The following is a 17459-nucleotide window of genomic DNA, read 5'->3' as shown; positions in this document are numbered from 1 at the left end:
ATAAAAATTTTATTCATTACAGGAACTAGAAATTCAGTTTCTTGGAAGTACACTCAAAAGTCAAAGGAAGTCAGCAAATGCTACAACTAATGTTTTTTCTAAACAACTTCCAACCACAACGTCAAAAGCTGAATTTGGTGAGTTATAAATATGTTTTTGAAATTGAGTGGTGCTATGGTATAATGAGTACGTAATGGTCATCAAGTATTTTAGTTATGGTCATCAAGTATTTTTCATTTTTTGAGGATTTAATGGTAATAAATATACTTTCATTGCTGCTGAATCTGGCATATCATTCAACACTGTCTTGCAATATGTTATATATTGTGATTCTTTAAACAGATTTTTATATTTTTATCGTTTATTATAAATATGGAATTATCGAACAAAATTTTCAGTGTGTTAAGATTGAATATAAATCTAGCATATTAAAATTAATTTCATGGAAAAATATAAATTAATTGTTTCCAAGTTGTTGAATTTGGTTGCGGAGCATCGTTATGGATGGTTGCTTGGCATACCAATCTGATTATCTTGCTCGGTTCACAGTTTCGGATCTTGGGGATAATTAAGTGCGAGAGGTTTGCTGAATTTCATGTCGTCAAATAGTGGTTCATGTACCCACTGGTTTATTGAGCTTCCTCCACCATCAAGTCCATGCATCTGAAACAAATAACTAACTAACTAATCCCATACCCGACATGCATTGGTAACCGGATGAGAGGCCACGGTTCACTGTATAAGCCGCATTATTGATTTACCTTTCTTTTCCGGGTAAAATAGGAAATTCTATCATAATTTTTGATAAACGATGTTAAATAGCTCAAAACAGAGTCTTAAATAGTATCATCATTTTTTGATAATTATTTATTATCCTTTCTCAGGATCACCATATGCAAACAGTTTTGAAAATACTGGAGAAAATGTAGCGACTTTACAAGAAGTAGGAAGCCCAAGGTTAGATATAACAGTACTTTAACTTTGTATGATACAAATTGCTCACCTATATTTCAATTGTCAAGGATAGCAATGGCCTAGTGCAGCGGTTCCCAAACTTTATGTTTGTACAGCGCTAAATTATCAGGGAGAAAATTGTGGTACACGTACACGAAACTTGCTGCATTTGGATAAAACTGAATTTTGTTATCGTTAATGTGCATTTTATGCTTTTTAAAGTTTGTCAATATGTGCGCCTGAAGAAAAGGGAATGCCATTAAAAACATTTAACTTATTTATTTAATGAGAGGTGTGCGGCAGTTGCTCTGAACACACATTTTCAAAGCGAGATGTTATACTTGGTGTGCACATGCATTTCTCTCTCTATGTCCAAATGTAACTGGTATTTTGTTTTGATTGACACCACTGCTGAAAACTCATCTCTGCAAAGATAGGAGGTTGCACTTGTGGCCATTTCAAACAAAATTCATATGAGTCATTAAAATCTGATGTCAAGTTAACAAATTGCTCAGCTTTGCTTGTTGATAAGCATATATCTTCATATACACATCATTTAAAATGAGAAATAATAAAACATTCATAATAATTACAATTTGTAAAAAATTCAATCATATATCAGCTATGTTTAACACAAATCTGTTAATTTTTGCGTCGTGGGAACCTCTGGCCTAGTGGTTAAAGTGTTGAACTTATTATCTATCACAGGTTAGAAATCTTTGGTTCAAAGCCCATGCCCACCAGCTTACCTGGTGCACAATCTTCAACGCTGTGGGTGAGGAGAGAAGGGTTTTGAAATCGAGTAATAGGGGCTGTTATTTTAACCAATGAATCAAAATTAATACATTTGCATTCTCCATTTTATCTTCAGAAGTGAACTCCCACTGTCTGAAGAAGAAGCAGAACAATCAGATAAAGAAGTAACGGAAGAACTTGCAAAGCCAACTCAGCATAGTAAGTCAGACATATTAATAGAATCAGATGGCGTTGGGCTGAGTCAAATGCTTATAATTAAGAGGAGGTGCTGAACCTTTGAGATGTTGAAATAATACAGGGGGTGTGCAACATTTTTTGCCGGTGGGCCATATAACCAACTTCAGACATCTAGCTAGGCCAGACAGAAAAATTTAGTTTTTCCATAAACATAAAATATTGATAAATTCCCACAATAAAGAATCCCATTTTATGTAACAGTTTAGTGGGACATTGGAAACTTTAAGTTCTTGCATAATTTGTTAAGATCAGCTTTATAAGAACTGTCAACATGAACAGTCGGATTGGAATTTTATTCTTGGTGGAGAAAATTTGAATGCTGACAAGGGCCACACCGAATAGCTTGATGGAACGGTTTATGGCCCCAGAGTCACCTGTTGCACACCTCTGGAATAATAGAATCTGTCCTCAACCAAATTTTCACACAAATAGTAAGGTTTGGCAAATCAACTGCCAAGCTGGACAAATATACCCCACTCCAGGTTGGAGAAGATATCAACTCCAGCTCCTACTACCCCAGCTCCACTACTATTTTATATTCGATTTTGTTTTTGAATTTTGTATGAATTGCCCAGAAATAATTTTAGGTGCACAGCTTATATTGAAAATGTTTTTTATTGAAGTATGCTAAGTCGAAATATTTATTTATAGCTTTGCCGCAAATTGAAAATGTTTCGTCTCAAAGAAGTGGAACCGACATTCTTTTGACTTGGAATGAAGTATCTGACAGCAACGTTCTATACAACATAGAAATCTTCTGTGATGATGTGAAACTTGGAGAGACTCACACTACAGAGGTTCCTCAGTATAGAATGAAGTCACCTACACTTGGTAAAAAATATCGCTTCCAAGTCTGGGCCAGAGATGAATTGGGAAACTCTGGCATAAAAACACAGTCAAAGAATGTTATCAAATGTAAGTTAAGGCCATTAATTATTAGGTGAAGTAGCAGCCTCATAATTCAACTTCTTTGTTGTTCTAATAAATAGTGAGTGTATCAGTATGATACCCCCCCCCCCCCCCCCCCCCATCATCATTATTATAACAAATAGCAAGCATTTTCATTCTAACAACTTAGGGTTGCAATTTGCGTCTGACAATGTTGTTTCTATAACACATTAATCGGTCATCTGTGAGCCTTGGTAGCAATGTTGGGGGGACTCGAGTAACTCACTCATTCGAACTCGAATAACAGCCATAGCAACTTTACTTAGGACTCAAAAAAAAATTTTGGGCAAGTATTTGGAATAGCAAAAAATCAATTAAATATGAATTGCCATACATATCAATGCTGTATATTTGTAATGAAAAGAAGGCTTATTGGCATAAATTCAGTGGTTTCAAAATGACATTTTTTCGAAATGAAAATGATTTACATCCGTTGACCAAGGCACAGTGTTTTTATTCTACCATTTGTGGTAGTTCAAGATTTGTTCACTGATTTTCTACTGCACTATGTCAAGCTGTTATGTGAAATAATGGCACCCACGAAGTATGTTAACCAAGATACACCAGAATGTTGTATGTGTACCAGGTTAGGGTTAGGCCATATTATCATTACAATTTTCTTTTTTTTATTTCTATTATGAGTTCTGGGACTAGCCAAGTGACTCCCACAGTATTTGTACCTGGAATTATGGCCTAATCCTAACCTGGTACACATATTGAGTTCTGGGACTAGCCAAGTGACTCCTATAGTATTTGCACCAGGAATTATGGCCTAATCCTAACCTGGTACACATACTACGTTACGGTGTCCGCCATCATGGTCATGCTTCGAGAGTACTGAAAAATTTATGACGAAACCACTATTTTAGTGGCTCCGAAACATTATCCTCTTCCTTTGAATGTAATTAATGAAAATATATCGTGCTCTGGTCATACAAGCAATCTAAACTTATTAAACCAAATCATATTTCTATTCCTAAATGTGGATAAGTTGTTCCCTACCTGATTGACCTGGGAAAAAAAAAAGGAAAATTCTAACCCAATACACAAGAATTGCTCTCATAACTTATGTAAACAAATATTATGTCGCATTCCCAGTGCTAGCAAGCCCTCATAACTTATGTTAACAAATATTATGTCGCATTCCCAGTGCTAGCAACCCTCATAACTTATGTTAACAAATATTATGTCGCATTCCCAGTGCTAGCAAGCCCTTTCTATATTTTGCCTTCTATACGCCAAATGTTCAAAAGACAGTGAAATTAGAGCTAAGCCTGCTGTGATTTATGTCCAAGTACCCATTTCCTGCTCAGCTATTTCTTGCATTTCATTTCAGTAATTAGCAATCTTCTCATTTTGTAGCCAATGACATTCTTTCCCTAATGGGCTTTATGCATCTAAAACAAATTACTGGCTAACTATTCTCATAGCCGACATGGACTGGTGATCGAACAAGGGCCGTGTTCGCCATGCGATTGAAACAGCTTGTCTATTTCCCTCTCCCCGGAATAAATATGGAACTCCTAATGACATTGGAAGGGTTCTTTAGATAACTTTGGAACCACCTGTTAAAATGTACTTTTTGTCGTATTATAAAACAACTCTATTTTTTTAGTGGTAAACGTTGAAGTTGCCGGCGGCCACATGATACTGAACGAATGCAAAGTCACATTTCCTAGTGGAACTTTCAACAAACAAACAAAAGTCTGGATGTCGGTTGGAATAGACAATTCAATATGCCCAGAAGAATACATTGGTATCACACCAGTTTTCGATATCAGCGCAGATTCCGAATTCCTCAAAGATGCGATCGTGCAAATTCAGTCATGGTGCATCGGTCTAGAAAAAGACAAAATTGACATAATACATTTCTCAAGTAAAACTGACTGGGACATTATTATTCCTGATCGAATCACAGAGGATAACAGCATAGAATTTCGATGCAGAAAGTTTAGTCTGTTCACTGTCGCCATCGAGTGGTTAAAATGGCTACTTGGTAGGCAAGAGGTTATCATGGACAACTGTCTCTATATATATAACAGAAACAAATTTTATTTCACTTTTTTTGAGAAAAGTGAGACTGCTGAAACCAATATCAGATGTCATTACAGAGAACTAGGGGCACGTCTTGCTCCAATTCGGTTCAATCCATTCGCTTTGAAAACTAGTGACAGACTTCGCCTCGAGTTACAGATTGATCAAGAAGATTTACAATTCAATATGCCCCACGGACAATTCATTTGCGACCGAATATTTCTAGCAGCCCACAAACGTGAATTAACATTTCGTCTTCTTCCTACTTTACAAGAATATCCTGAAAGACTCATTGTTTGCCGAATTTTGATAAATGACGTTTTGCATGAAATGCAAGACTTTGATTTTCCATTAGCCCCTTTAGGTAAGTGACACCGGGAGGAGGCCTGTATAATGTGCTATATGCCAATATTCGTGATTCATAATGTCCTAGTCATGTCTCTGCTACTTAAGCTAGTGGTTCTTCAAAAATTTGTTTTCATGTTGTTCAGGTTTTGTTTTAGGAGGCCCGTGAAAGAATTAAAAATGGTTTTTCAGGCATTGCCTAAGCTCAGGTTTTTCATTGAGTAAAATTTCGTCTGTCCTTTTTGTGTTGTGTGTTCGGCACCTCGACTTATTTTAGCCTCTGAAAGGTGGCCCGCAAAGTAAAACTCTCTGTGAAAGTGGGCCGCGATATTAAAAGGTTGAGAAGCACTGATTCAAGCTAAGTATAAGGTAACCCCTTGTAGGATGTAAAGTTGAAGTTTATTTTTCGAATTTTTAATATTCATAAAATCATAGGTTTCTTATATTAGCTGTGCATTATCTTGAGAACCTACTCACCATCTTCGGTTTGATTATAATAAGGCCAAAAGAAATCATTAAAATAAATATCTTTTACATTAAACATCTTTCTATTCTTATATTCATAGAGGGAGGAGGACCTCCACCTGTCAACTTTGCTGGAGCAAATATCGGAAATGTGAATCTACCGGGAAATCATAACAATCAGCAAATGGTGAGATTTAATTGGTATTTCTTTTAATTGTATTTTTATTGTATTTCATGTAATAAGTAGGTTGGGCGAGTCAACCTGACAAAAACTCAATGTCGATTTAAATTTAGCCTCTCTTGGCATCTCCCTGAATAGCGCCTTGTTTGGAGAAAATATGTGGCTTATCATATAGGGATCAAAAATCAAACTTCTTGTCAATTTATACTTGGTGACTTTGAGAATGTTTAACATGGATTTTAATGTTGATAGACAGTTATATTTTATGGTGATAGCAAACCCTCATAGGAACTATGTGATATCGGACCACTATTTCATATGGAATATCCTGACCTTATAGTTAATTGATATTATTCTGCGCTTTATAACACTGTCAATAAGTCACTGTCAATAAGTGGTCTATGTCATGAAGTTGATATGAAATATTTGTTTTAAGGGGCAAAATGAACAAAGACAACCTGGTGCAGTTGGTGGAAACCAAGCAAGAGAACCACAATTGAATGAACCACTACAACATGAAAGTGATAACGGTAGGTGAAATGCCACCGCCATAAGCATTTTTTCAATCTCCCCAAATTAGTATTTTCTCAAATCATACTAAACCAAAAGTCTCTGATAAGCTGGAATAATTATTGAAGTCATTTTAGATGAAACAATGACACATTTTGTCTGCATGATTCATATTTTCTGGATTCGTATTTTGGATATGTGTACTGTACTGTGAGAAGTGTACTTCCCAGGTTCTCTTTGGGGGAGTTCTGGGGAGTTAGAATGAATAGGAACTTGTGAAACGCCCAGTGTGCCAAGGCGACGTTATATATTTGTGGACGATCAATGACCCCTAAAACTGTAATATGTTTGCAGGAAATTAGCCAGGTTTTTCCTCAATTCCATTTGTGATAAATGATATTTGTGATAGTTGCCTTTCTAATGCCTTATACAAATAACGCATAGAAAATTGTTGTGATATTTCTCAACTGAGCACCATTTTTGCAATCAAATTATTTAGTTTCCAACCTCATCTGAATGAACAATTTTTTTTAGATTCTGATGATCTTTGCTGAAAACTCCTTCAAAAACATGAGAAGTTTCCTTGACTGAACACATGAGACAATGCTAAAATACAAATGACGCATGGGCATGTCGCGTAACGTTAAACTAAAGAGTCATATTCGACTTTTAATTACTCCAACAACCTTGGACTGAATGCCGAATGATCCTGCAGTTCATACCCCTTATCCTGGAACATATTATGTACATGCACATGTAGTAAAGGGATTAAATATTGAACAAATTAACTCACAAAGACTGTTCTCTAAATAGTCAAATTTTTCAGTAATAATAGAATTTAAGCAAAAATTTTATAAACCATTTTCATGTGAAATGTTGAGAGTAGCAAACCAGTTCATCATTGTAGGTTCATAGGCTTGTATTGCGGAGACGTATAAACTGACTCTTGGTGATATGTGCCATCCTGTCACAGTGACGATTTCTGCAAATTCTCTTGCTTACACTAAGTCCTCACTAGATTTGACCCCATAAGCTCACAACGATAATCTTTGAATGAGTGTTTTGGGCAGCCATTACAACAGCCATACAACCCCAAGTTTCTGTACCAGAGCATTTTCCCTTTGCTTTACTTCGCCTCACTTGATCCCCACATTGGTACGAATAATTCTGGAGCGCCCAATATTTACCGTAATAATTTACAGCATTTTGTGAAATTCTGCACCAAATCCTGATTTGCATGTCTTTTCATTTGTTCCATACAAGTCCTTGTCATCTGATAAATTTGAAAATTAGGCTGAGTGCAGCATTCTTTAGCTTTTTATGTACAATTTTTAGTGAGCCACAACAAACTCACTTTAAGCTTTTCCAGAACATTATGTGTATTGTTTTTATATCGACCAGATTAAGAAGTTTTTATGCAATTACAATTTTGATGGCATGTCAACTTCCATTATTTACTTGAGATTTTTAGTTTTTCATGATTTGCAACTACTGTATATAATCTTGCTGTATTTGAATCCTGTATATAAGTTTTATTTGAAACTTCACATTTGCTTCAATTTTCAAAATATAAAGAAAATTAAAAAAATAAAAAAAATCAATAAGTAAAAAAAAATTTTCAAGTTATTAACATAATCGTAACTCGTTTTATATAGCTATTGTTAAATGTTTATTAATTTTTGTTGTGAAATGCATTATCAACTCTTATGTTTTTCAATTATTGTCAACTACTGATATCTATTATTCCTGTGTATATTTTAGAACATTCATATGAATTTTAGATACTGCGATTATTTCCTAAAAATCTGTAGCTGAGGACTCTACTGGAGCTCAGTGTAACTTTGCCCCTAATCTATGTAAATTAACAAGAGATATCAATGATAAATTCTAGTTATATTATAATGGTGATACATGTTAAAACGACAAGCAATGCTTATTGCGAATTTCCATTTTTTGTTTTGTGAACATCAGCTTTTTGAATTTTCATGCACTGTACATTTTTTGTTTATCATGATTGACAACTGCTGTACCTAGGTTTTCTCTATAATTACGTGTGTTTCTCCAAGTGAAAAAAAAAATAGCCAAAAAAAAAATTTCATGTTTGAAAAATATAAAATATCAAAAAAAAAATAAAAAACAGTAGTAAAAATAAAAAAAATTAATGTGTTCCCTAAATTTTGTAATATAAAAAAATGAAAATTGAAAAATAACGAAAAAAAAATCCCAAGTTTTCAACAGCCTTTAGTTTTGGCGGTATAGGCTAACGTTGTTCTTGGTGCTATCATGTCAGTTGGTTCTTTGAATTTCACTTCTATTATTGGACACAAAACGGACTTTCACTGGTAAAAAAATGCCACAAAAATATCCCAATGACATGCAAAGCTTATTGTAAATTTCCATTTCCTTTGTATACATCTGCTTTTTAAATTTTTATGTACTGTACATTTCTTGTTTATCATGATTGACAGCACTGTACCTAATCTTGCTGTATTGGAATGAAAATAAAAATTGGTTAAATATTTCAACTTATCCAATCCTCAATCCTCCCTAATGTATATAGGTTTTCTATATAACCTTGTGTGTTTTCCTATGTTTTAAAACGTAAAAAAAAATTAAAAAGAGTCATAAAATAGCAAAAAAAAATTTTCATGTTTAAAAAAAATAAAAAATAGCAAAAAAAAAATAAAAAACAGTAATAAAAAATAAGAAAAATTCATGTATTCCCTAAATTTTATATTATAGGAAAAAAATAAAAAACAACTAAAAAAAAATCAGAAATAAGCTCAGAAATTAAGGAGGCTGATATATGAGTGGAAATATGAGGGTCCACTGAAGCCCCAAAACCTACTGAGACCATAAGACATTATAGTGTAAAATTACATGCCAGTGAATACTGATTGGTGTGAGACTTAAAGTACTCACAGGCAGAGCTCATGGAGTAGCCTATTAGCTTTTGTTTCAATTCTTTTGCTGAACAAAAATAATTCTTGTTTTTATTTTATTGAATTACTTCATTATTAAACTATATTGAATCAAAGGGTTTCCGATAATTAACCAATGTCATATTATGTTTATAATTGGGTAGGGAGGGTGTGTCTGAACAGCTGTTAGTTTTGGCGTTATAGACTAACGTTGTTCTTGGCGCTGTTGCGTCATTTAGTTCTTTGAATTTCACTTACTTATTGGACACGAAACGAAAGGGCCTTATGGATATCTTAGTATTTTTCTTATTCTTGTAGGGAAAAAATAGCCTTTAACTACAGGATCAATTGCTAAAAAATTTTCTACGGCTAAAGATTGTTAAAAAATTTATGTGGTCTCTATGAAATTCGTATTTATCTTTTCTGTGTGATGACGTCATTAAAATAAAATATTTGCATCATGTCTTTGTTTCATGACCGCATTTCAGCGATCACACTAAGGTTAATAGGCATCATTTAGTTGCAATAAATCAGTAACACAATTTGTGTTGCAATTTGAGGAGTGGCAGCCGATGCGAATGTTTTCCAAATAGCTATATGCTATGTTCTGTATTGTGTTTTAGGTTGGAAATTATGGGGGTCCGCAATTGCCCCAGAAAGGTATAAGGGGTCCGTAGGCATAGTAACTTTGAGAACAACTTTCTTAGATGGATAATTTTATAAAGCTAAATTTGCAGTTTATGTGCAATGTCTCAAACCTGATGCTACAGCTCATTATTGAAAGCAATCTAGTCGAGATACAGACTAGTCGAGTCGTTATTGTTTCTAATTTTTGTCTTTTGATTGGGATTTTTGAGTATGACATTGTGGATAAAACACCCATTATGAGTGGTTATTTTCATACAAATCTGCTTTTCAAATCAGTCTCATTGTTTGTACTGTATAGAGCAGGGTGGTCCAAGGTTGCCGGCTCCGGGGGCCACAAAATTATTTTTGCATTGTTCGCGGGCCACAATAATGCCAAGAATATAGGTAAACAGTGCAATACAAATCAAACATTTTATTGTGCAAACACGTTCATCACTATTTGGCATTTATCAAGCTAAAACATGTAAAAACTTACTAAAACCTGCAAAGGCCTTCTTCAGTTTTCTTTTCAAACTCATGTTTACGAAATAACTTATAAATAACTGCAGATTCATTGATTACCAAATGTAAGCTAACAGGAGGGTAAATACTGAATTTTCTGACAAATAGGCAGCATTTTTTCTAATACTGTTTAGGGTGGTTGCAAAAAACACACGGCATGAGCTATATTTAGTTATTAGGCATAGCCAACCTAGGCTAATAAAATCCGCAATCGATTTTTAGTTTTCTATAATGCCAAAATTGTTAGCATATATTCCTGACCAAAAAGATTAAAAAAAAATTTAGACTGCCAAGCACATCATTCAACTTTGCTAGTTGCCTCAGCCGATCATAACACTAATCAATTCAGAGACATTAGTGATGTAACAATATGTCCAAAAAATTTTCTGGGTAATTTTATATGAAAACAACCCCAAATGCGATTCTTTGACTACTTTCCGAATGTGACGCGGGCCACAGATTATGAAGCTGCGGGCCACAGATTATGAAGCTGCGGGCCACATGTGGCCCGTGGGTCTAGGTTTGGACCACCCTGGTATAGAGTGAATAGTACCGGTAAATGATGATGAAAATTCATTTTTGAAATTCTCAGTGATTCCTGTATTTAAATGTCTAACTTTTGCTTGATATGTTATTTTAATTATTGTAAAAGTGAAATATTTCAATAAAATTTCAATAAAGAGCTCATAACTCTATGATACAAAATGAAATGACCAACTTAACACTTTCGCCTGCATAATCAAACAGGTCTTCAGTCAAAAACGTTTATGAATTGAATTTACTTTTAATTCTCCGAAGCTTTGGATCCTTGGAAACTCATGGAAAGATCGGTCAGGTTGTTTCTCAGACGTTACAGAGCACCTGCATTCGACACAGTACCACATTCAATTATTCCATCGTCTTATAGCTGTAATAGGCCTATGCTGATTAATGAGTCGAAATAAACTTATACTAGTTCTGTAGTAGCCAGTCTTTGAAAGAAAGTAAACAGAAGAACCCGATACTCCAATCTACGTTCGTGCATGGACTGTTATGAAACATTCAATCTATTTACAGAGTCTATTTTGTTTTTTTCAGTAACAATTTTTTGTCACTGTTTTTTGCAATGAAATTGAACCACAGCATCACCATAATACGTCAACGAGTGTTTTTTATTCCATATTTTTGCAGGAAAAGCACCGTTATGATACAAATACACGTCTCACATTTTAAAATTCATTTGAAAGGCTTGGCGGTGCGGCGCGTCGTGCTAAGCGTTAGGAATACGCTCGCCACCTCATTTCCGATTACTCTTCGTAGGTTCGCATCGCATGCAGGGATAATCATGTGCGAGAGGATTGCTGGACTCCTCGCCACCGTAGGGTGGTTCACGTAACCGCTGGTCGGTTACAGCTTCCTCCACCATCAAGTCCATGCTTCCAAAAACAAATACCTGGCTAACTAATCCCATACCAACCTGGACTGGTAACTGGATAAGAGGCCGTGGTTCGCCATATGATTATGTCGTCTTATCGGTTTTCCTCTACCCAGGATAAATATGTAAATTCTATCCTAAGGTACTGTAATTGCCCGATTTTACATCGTTTCTTTGTTTTATTGTGTTCTTTTGACTGTTTTTGGTGGACGGGCACGTACTTGTACGTTTATAACTTTTTTATTAAGTTATGCCCGCCCTCCAGGTCGTCTGTGTTTTGTTTGTCCGTTTGTTGTTGTTTTGTTTCTATCAGAGTGATTAAAATAAAATTGATTGGTTGATTAAGAGCTACCGGTACCGGTATGCACCTTTCCCCGACCTTTGACCCCGGAATATTCTTCCCATACTTTACCATTGCAATATTCTCGAGGGTATTTTACGAGTGCTTTTGTGTGTTGGCGCCCGTAAAATGGGGTACCGGTATGTGTTTCAAACCATCATTATGATTCATCGCATACAACGATCTGTTTTTAAAAGTACCGGTAAAGAATTTCAGGCTGGTCCATCACAGCTATTTTCACACCAGTTTTTGTTACTGCAATTAAATTAAAACTCATAGGAAGAAAGAGTGACCATTGAAATATCTGATTTATATTTAAGTTGAAACAACTGAAAACTAACGAATAGAGTTCAAAAACGCAAAAACGAGGTAATGTTTACAGCCACGCTTGAAAATCTGTCTGAGTGAGAAAAGTGTCTGAGCGGATGCGAAATGGGGGCATTGTTACGTCACTTTGTGAATCTTGCTGATTGGCCAATGTCACGAAGTAAACAAGGTGGTCGATGCTCGGGGAAAGGTCCATGTTCAGTGGGACTTGTCGGTAACGCTCCGCTGCACACAATTTGACCCCGCCTATTGTCAACATCACAGCTGTTCTGAGTGCGCTGCATTCCCAGCTGACTTCGCCGGTCTGAAGCGCGACCTTGCGTTGGTCAATTTTATTTGCTATACCTGTATACTTTGTTTATTAAAGGCGGTTATAGTTGGTAGAATAGGAAGCTTCTTAAGTAGTTACTTCTGGGAGGATGGTAGAAAGACAGTTCAAAAGTTTGCACATAACTGCAGTACAGAAATAGTCTACGTGTGATATTTTGAGCCTTAGTGGAACAGTGGAAGGTTTAGGGAATTTTTGAATTTCAAGATTTTACTTCAGTGTGTTGTCATTGGTTTTTATATACTCGTTATTTCACGTTTCTAAGATATTATTAAGGATATTTGAAATTGAAACAAACTGCAATTCACGACACCGGCTGTTGGGCTGTGGCTTTCATAGCGAAATGCTGTTGAATAAATTTCATAGTTGCGTGTAGCTCGCCTCTCCTTGCAAGTAAAAGATAAATTTTTCAAATCAAACATCTTCCCCCTATTGCTAGCCGCGCCACTGCCGGCACGTTCATATATACGCCATATGGTATAATATGATAATTTTTTTTCAAATTAGGTTACTGTATATTCATACTGAATTAGACAACACCCATTTCTAATTTTATTATTGTATCTCAATTAGTATATCCTAATGGATGTTTCATCGATAGCAGATGCAACGAATAACTTGATAGTATATCTGGCAACAATCATAGAGATTGCTCATTATACTCTGGTAATTTACGGAGTACGGAATGACTGGGGTAAGTTGATCATATATAGACAGTTTTTTACGTTTCAAAAAATGTGGTTTCGACCAGTGGTGGGATTCAAATTTTTTGTCAGTCGGTTCCATCACATGAATGTCATATTTTTTTTTAGCCGTTCTGTTGCAAAAGTCATGTTTTTTTCTGTAATGCCAACCGGTTCGCAGATCTCATAAAATTCGGTGAGACGGTTCTATAGAACCGGTGCGAACCGGTTGAATCCCACTACTGGTTCCGACCCGCAGACTCAGAAGGATGGCTTGATGCTTTCTAAAGGCCTATTCTCTATCAGTAGTTGATACCTCCTAAATAATTATACTTTGGGTAAAACATAGAATCCCAAAATAAATCTATTGCCTGCTTTTTAACTGAGATACACTCTAGTGTAGGGGTTCTCAAACTTGTAGTGTTATGGAACCCGGGAATGGCCCCGCAATTAATTTTTTTAAAAAATAAAACACAATTGTTATTTGCCGATTATTGTTTCTGAATAAATTAAAATTACTTTATTTGATGACTCCGCTTGTAAAATTTTATTGATGACGTTATAGCTTTTTGGACAGTTACAAAATCAGCCAATTCAGTATTTTAATAAGTAAGTGAATAGCTCGGAAAGCCCCCAAGTTTCAATCACAGAGCCCTTTAAGAAAATTATTTTAAATTCAGATGTCAACAAGGCAAGGAAACAGCCAGTTGCCACATGGTTGATGTCGATAGCTTGTTGCTATGGTGGAGGGATGATCATAAGTGTTTGTGTAGGAAAACCTGCTCTGACTCCTCTATCCAATAATCAGGTATGGATTTGTTTTATTGTTAAGCTCAGGGGTGTGCAATCTGCAATCTGTGGCCAAATGCGGCCTACAAGGAAAAATAATGCGGCCTGTAATTTTATAGATGTTTATTCTAGTATGTGAGAGTAATTCCAATCCATTTGCATTGCAAAGTCTATACCCGAGTCCAATTTATTATCTATGACCTTACAATGCCCTAACAGCTAGGTTGTGCGAACAACGCATGTCATAAGATCAATAACCAATATTTTTGTGTCTACTAGAAACCTCTGTTAAAATAATGGTGTGGCCCTCGGTTTCACCCACTTATTTGTACCCCTTGTATTGAAAGCTGCACATCCCTGAATAGTTAATCTGAGTAAAAAAGCATATGCTATGCTTTCCAAACCGGTACGAGGCCTTCCGGCAGTCAAATTCACGATCCAGAGATCGCTATAGCGACCAATTTAGTCGTAATTTCGACCCATGTTCTAACCTTGCAGACTGGTAGTGTTCTGCGGAACAGAGTTTGAGAAACGCTGGAGTAGGCTGTGCTAAACCGGAAAGTTTTCAATCATTCGTAAAATTGTAGATCCTTACGTATCGACAGGTATCGGTGGCAACATAGCATATGATAGCCTGGACATATAAATAAATATTAATTTTTAATTTCAGTCAGTTCTCATGATGACAATAGTATGGTGGCACATCTTCTACTCTCCCAAAGATGTCATTTATAATTTATTGTCATGGAAACCAGCGATGTTAGTGATTGTTCTGGGAAAAGAAATGATTCGAACAAGAAAAATTATAAAAGGTATGCTATATATTTACACTTTATATGTTTACACTTTCTGATATTTGATGTTTGTGAAAAATTTGCATCAAACTTCGCAATTCCAGCCATTCAGGAATGATTTTCATATTTATATCAGGGGAAAGGAATGTTGGTGAGACAGCTTAATAATATGACGTACCTTGGCCTCTACTTCAGTTACAAGTCTGTGTTGGGTATGGTGTAATTTAGCCAGTCATTTTTTCAGATTTCCGGACAAATTTAATTTGTAAGAACCTCATTTCATGACACACGGAAATACGCTGTGTTTCACTGTGCATGTTTTTTTTCCGTAGTCTCGGTTCTCAGTTAAGGCCAGCATATATTTAAGCATTGATACATGTGCTGCGTGATGGTATGAATGCAAGGCGTTGCTCTCTTGTTATTCCAAACAACGTTTTCGTAATTCAGGTATTTCTGAAGGTATTGTTCACTTCAAAAAATAATTTTGTTCCACTACGATTCTCACACGACAACCCTTTATTTCGCTGTGCTCATCTCCACGTATGTGTAATTATTGGAATCCTGCTCTCTTGTGATTTCAAACAATTATTTTCATAATTTAGGAGTGAAACTTGGTCGTGGAGCTTTCCCTGACTCTCTCTTGATCTGTACTATTCTTGGAATGTTTGGAGCCTGCGGAGGGGGGTTCGTCAAAAATGCTGCAACGTTTGTGAGGAAACAATGGAATCATGAGACCGTGAAATCTATTCATTTGGCGACGTGAGTATTGATTTGTTACAAATCGAGACATAAAAATTACGGTAATTATTACGGTAGTTAGTGACTGGGCTATGGAGTTTCAATTGCAAATTATTGCAAACTTCTGACACATTCGAGCAGGAGTAAAGATTTTGAAATCTTTAGAGCAGACAGACAATCAAGTTTACATTTCTAAAAGAGTTTAAGTAAAGATTTCACCATGAAACAAAATACATGTTTTGACTCCAATTTCTAAATATCACTAAAATAATAAAAGTTAATAAGATGCTATGAGTTAGCGCTACTAAAATTTGTGGTAACTCTGGCTCCATCTAACCCGGTAGGCTTTGCTTCAATGGCTCCGACTCCAGCCCTGATAGTGCCATTCATACATTTTCTAAAATGAAAGAACCCGTTGTTAGTGAGCTTGATACATAAGGGAACCCGTTCTAGAATTCTGAATTGCTCTTTGGGAACATGAAATGGTTTTCTAAGATGGGGGAACCAGTTTGACACAAAAGAGAACCCGTTCTTACAATTTTGAATTTAGTTACTAGCAATTTACCATAATATCCTATTTTTTTCAGAGTAACAAAGCTCAGCCTTCTGTTCTCTCTACTTTACAATCTACAACTTCTAGGAATCCTGCCGATCTCATTCAACACTGTTGTTCTCTACAACTAACTGTGATGTTCCTGATATCGGTAAGATATAATAGATTATAGGCAATTAGCTCATGATTTAATATGGCCTGCTGAACTTGAGTGAAATAGTTTAACACTTTGTGTTTTTACCTTTTTGCGTTCTAATAAAATAGTTTATTTACATAATGAATCAAATCCAAAAATACTGAGTAGAGCAGGCGAAATATTTGAATATCGTATTGATACTAAAATATTAGAGCTGCAGTTTACTATTCGAATATCTGGTAACACATTACCTGGGCATGTCACTGAATCAAATTCTTGCCTTGTATTTGTACCTATGTATTTGTATGTATTTATGTATTCATTCCCTCCCATTAAATAGTCTTCCCATTAAAAAAAAATTACAAACTTATTTATAGCGCTGGCCTTGGAATTCCCTGCAGGATTCGAACCTATAAACTCATGCAGGTTACTTAGAGGTTAGATAGCAGGCATTCAAGTCCTATGACACGATTAGACCAACTCTACATATAAAAAATTAACAAATTCTCGTTATTTCAGGCTTCTTCCAAGTTTGGCGTCAACTTTGATCCGTTCCATCGAGTTGAGAAGATTATCACAAGTTGTGTGATAGATTATTCTGCGTATGGGGGAGCTGAGGAAGAAAAATCCCCTCAGAAAAAAGCCGGGGAGGAAAAATCCCCTGAAAAGAAAAAAGATTCTTTGAAAAAGAAAGAATAAGTCCACAGGTTTTCAAATTTAAATTACTTCCTGTAATACATCGGATTATCTGTTTAATTTAAATCAGGGTTTTTTTTCCGATATTGAAACTTGTATTTCCCTCTTTCAACGTTAATTTTAACAGTTTTTATAATTCTGTATTACAAATCCCCACGCAT

This window comes from Styela clava, chromosome 2, assembly GCF_964204865.1.
Source record: "Styela clava chromosome 2, kaStyClav1.hap1.2, whole genome shotgun sequence".
NCBI lineage: Eukaryota > Metazoa > Chordata > Ascidiacea > Stolidobranchia > Styelidae > Styela > Styela clava.
This window is presented reverse-complemented; position numbering follows the sequence as displayed.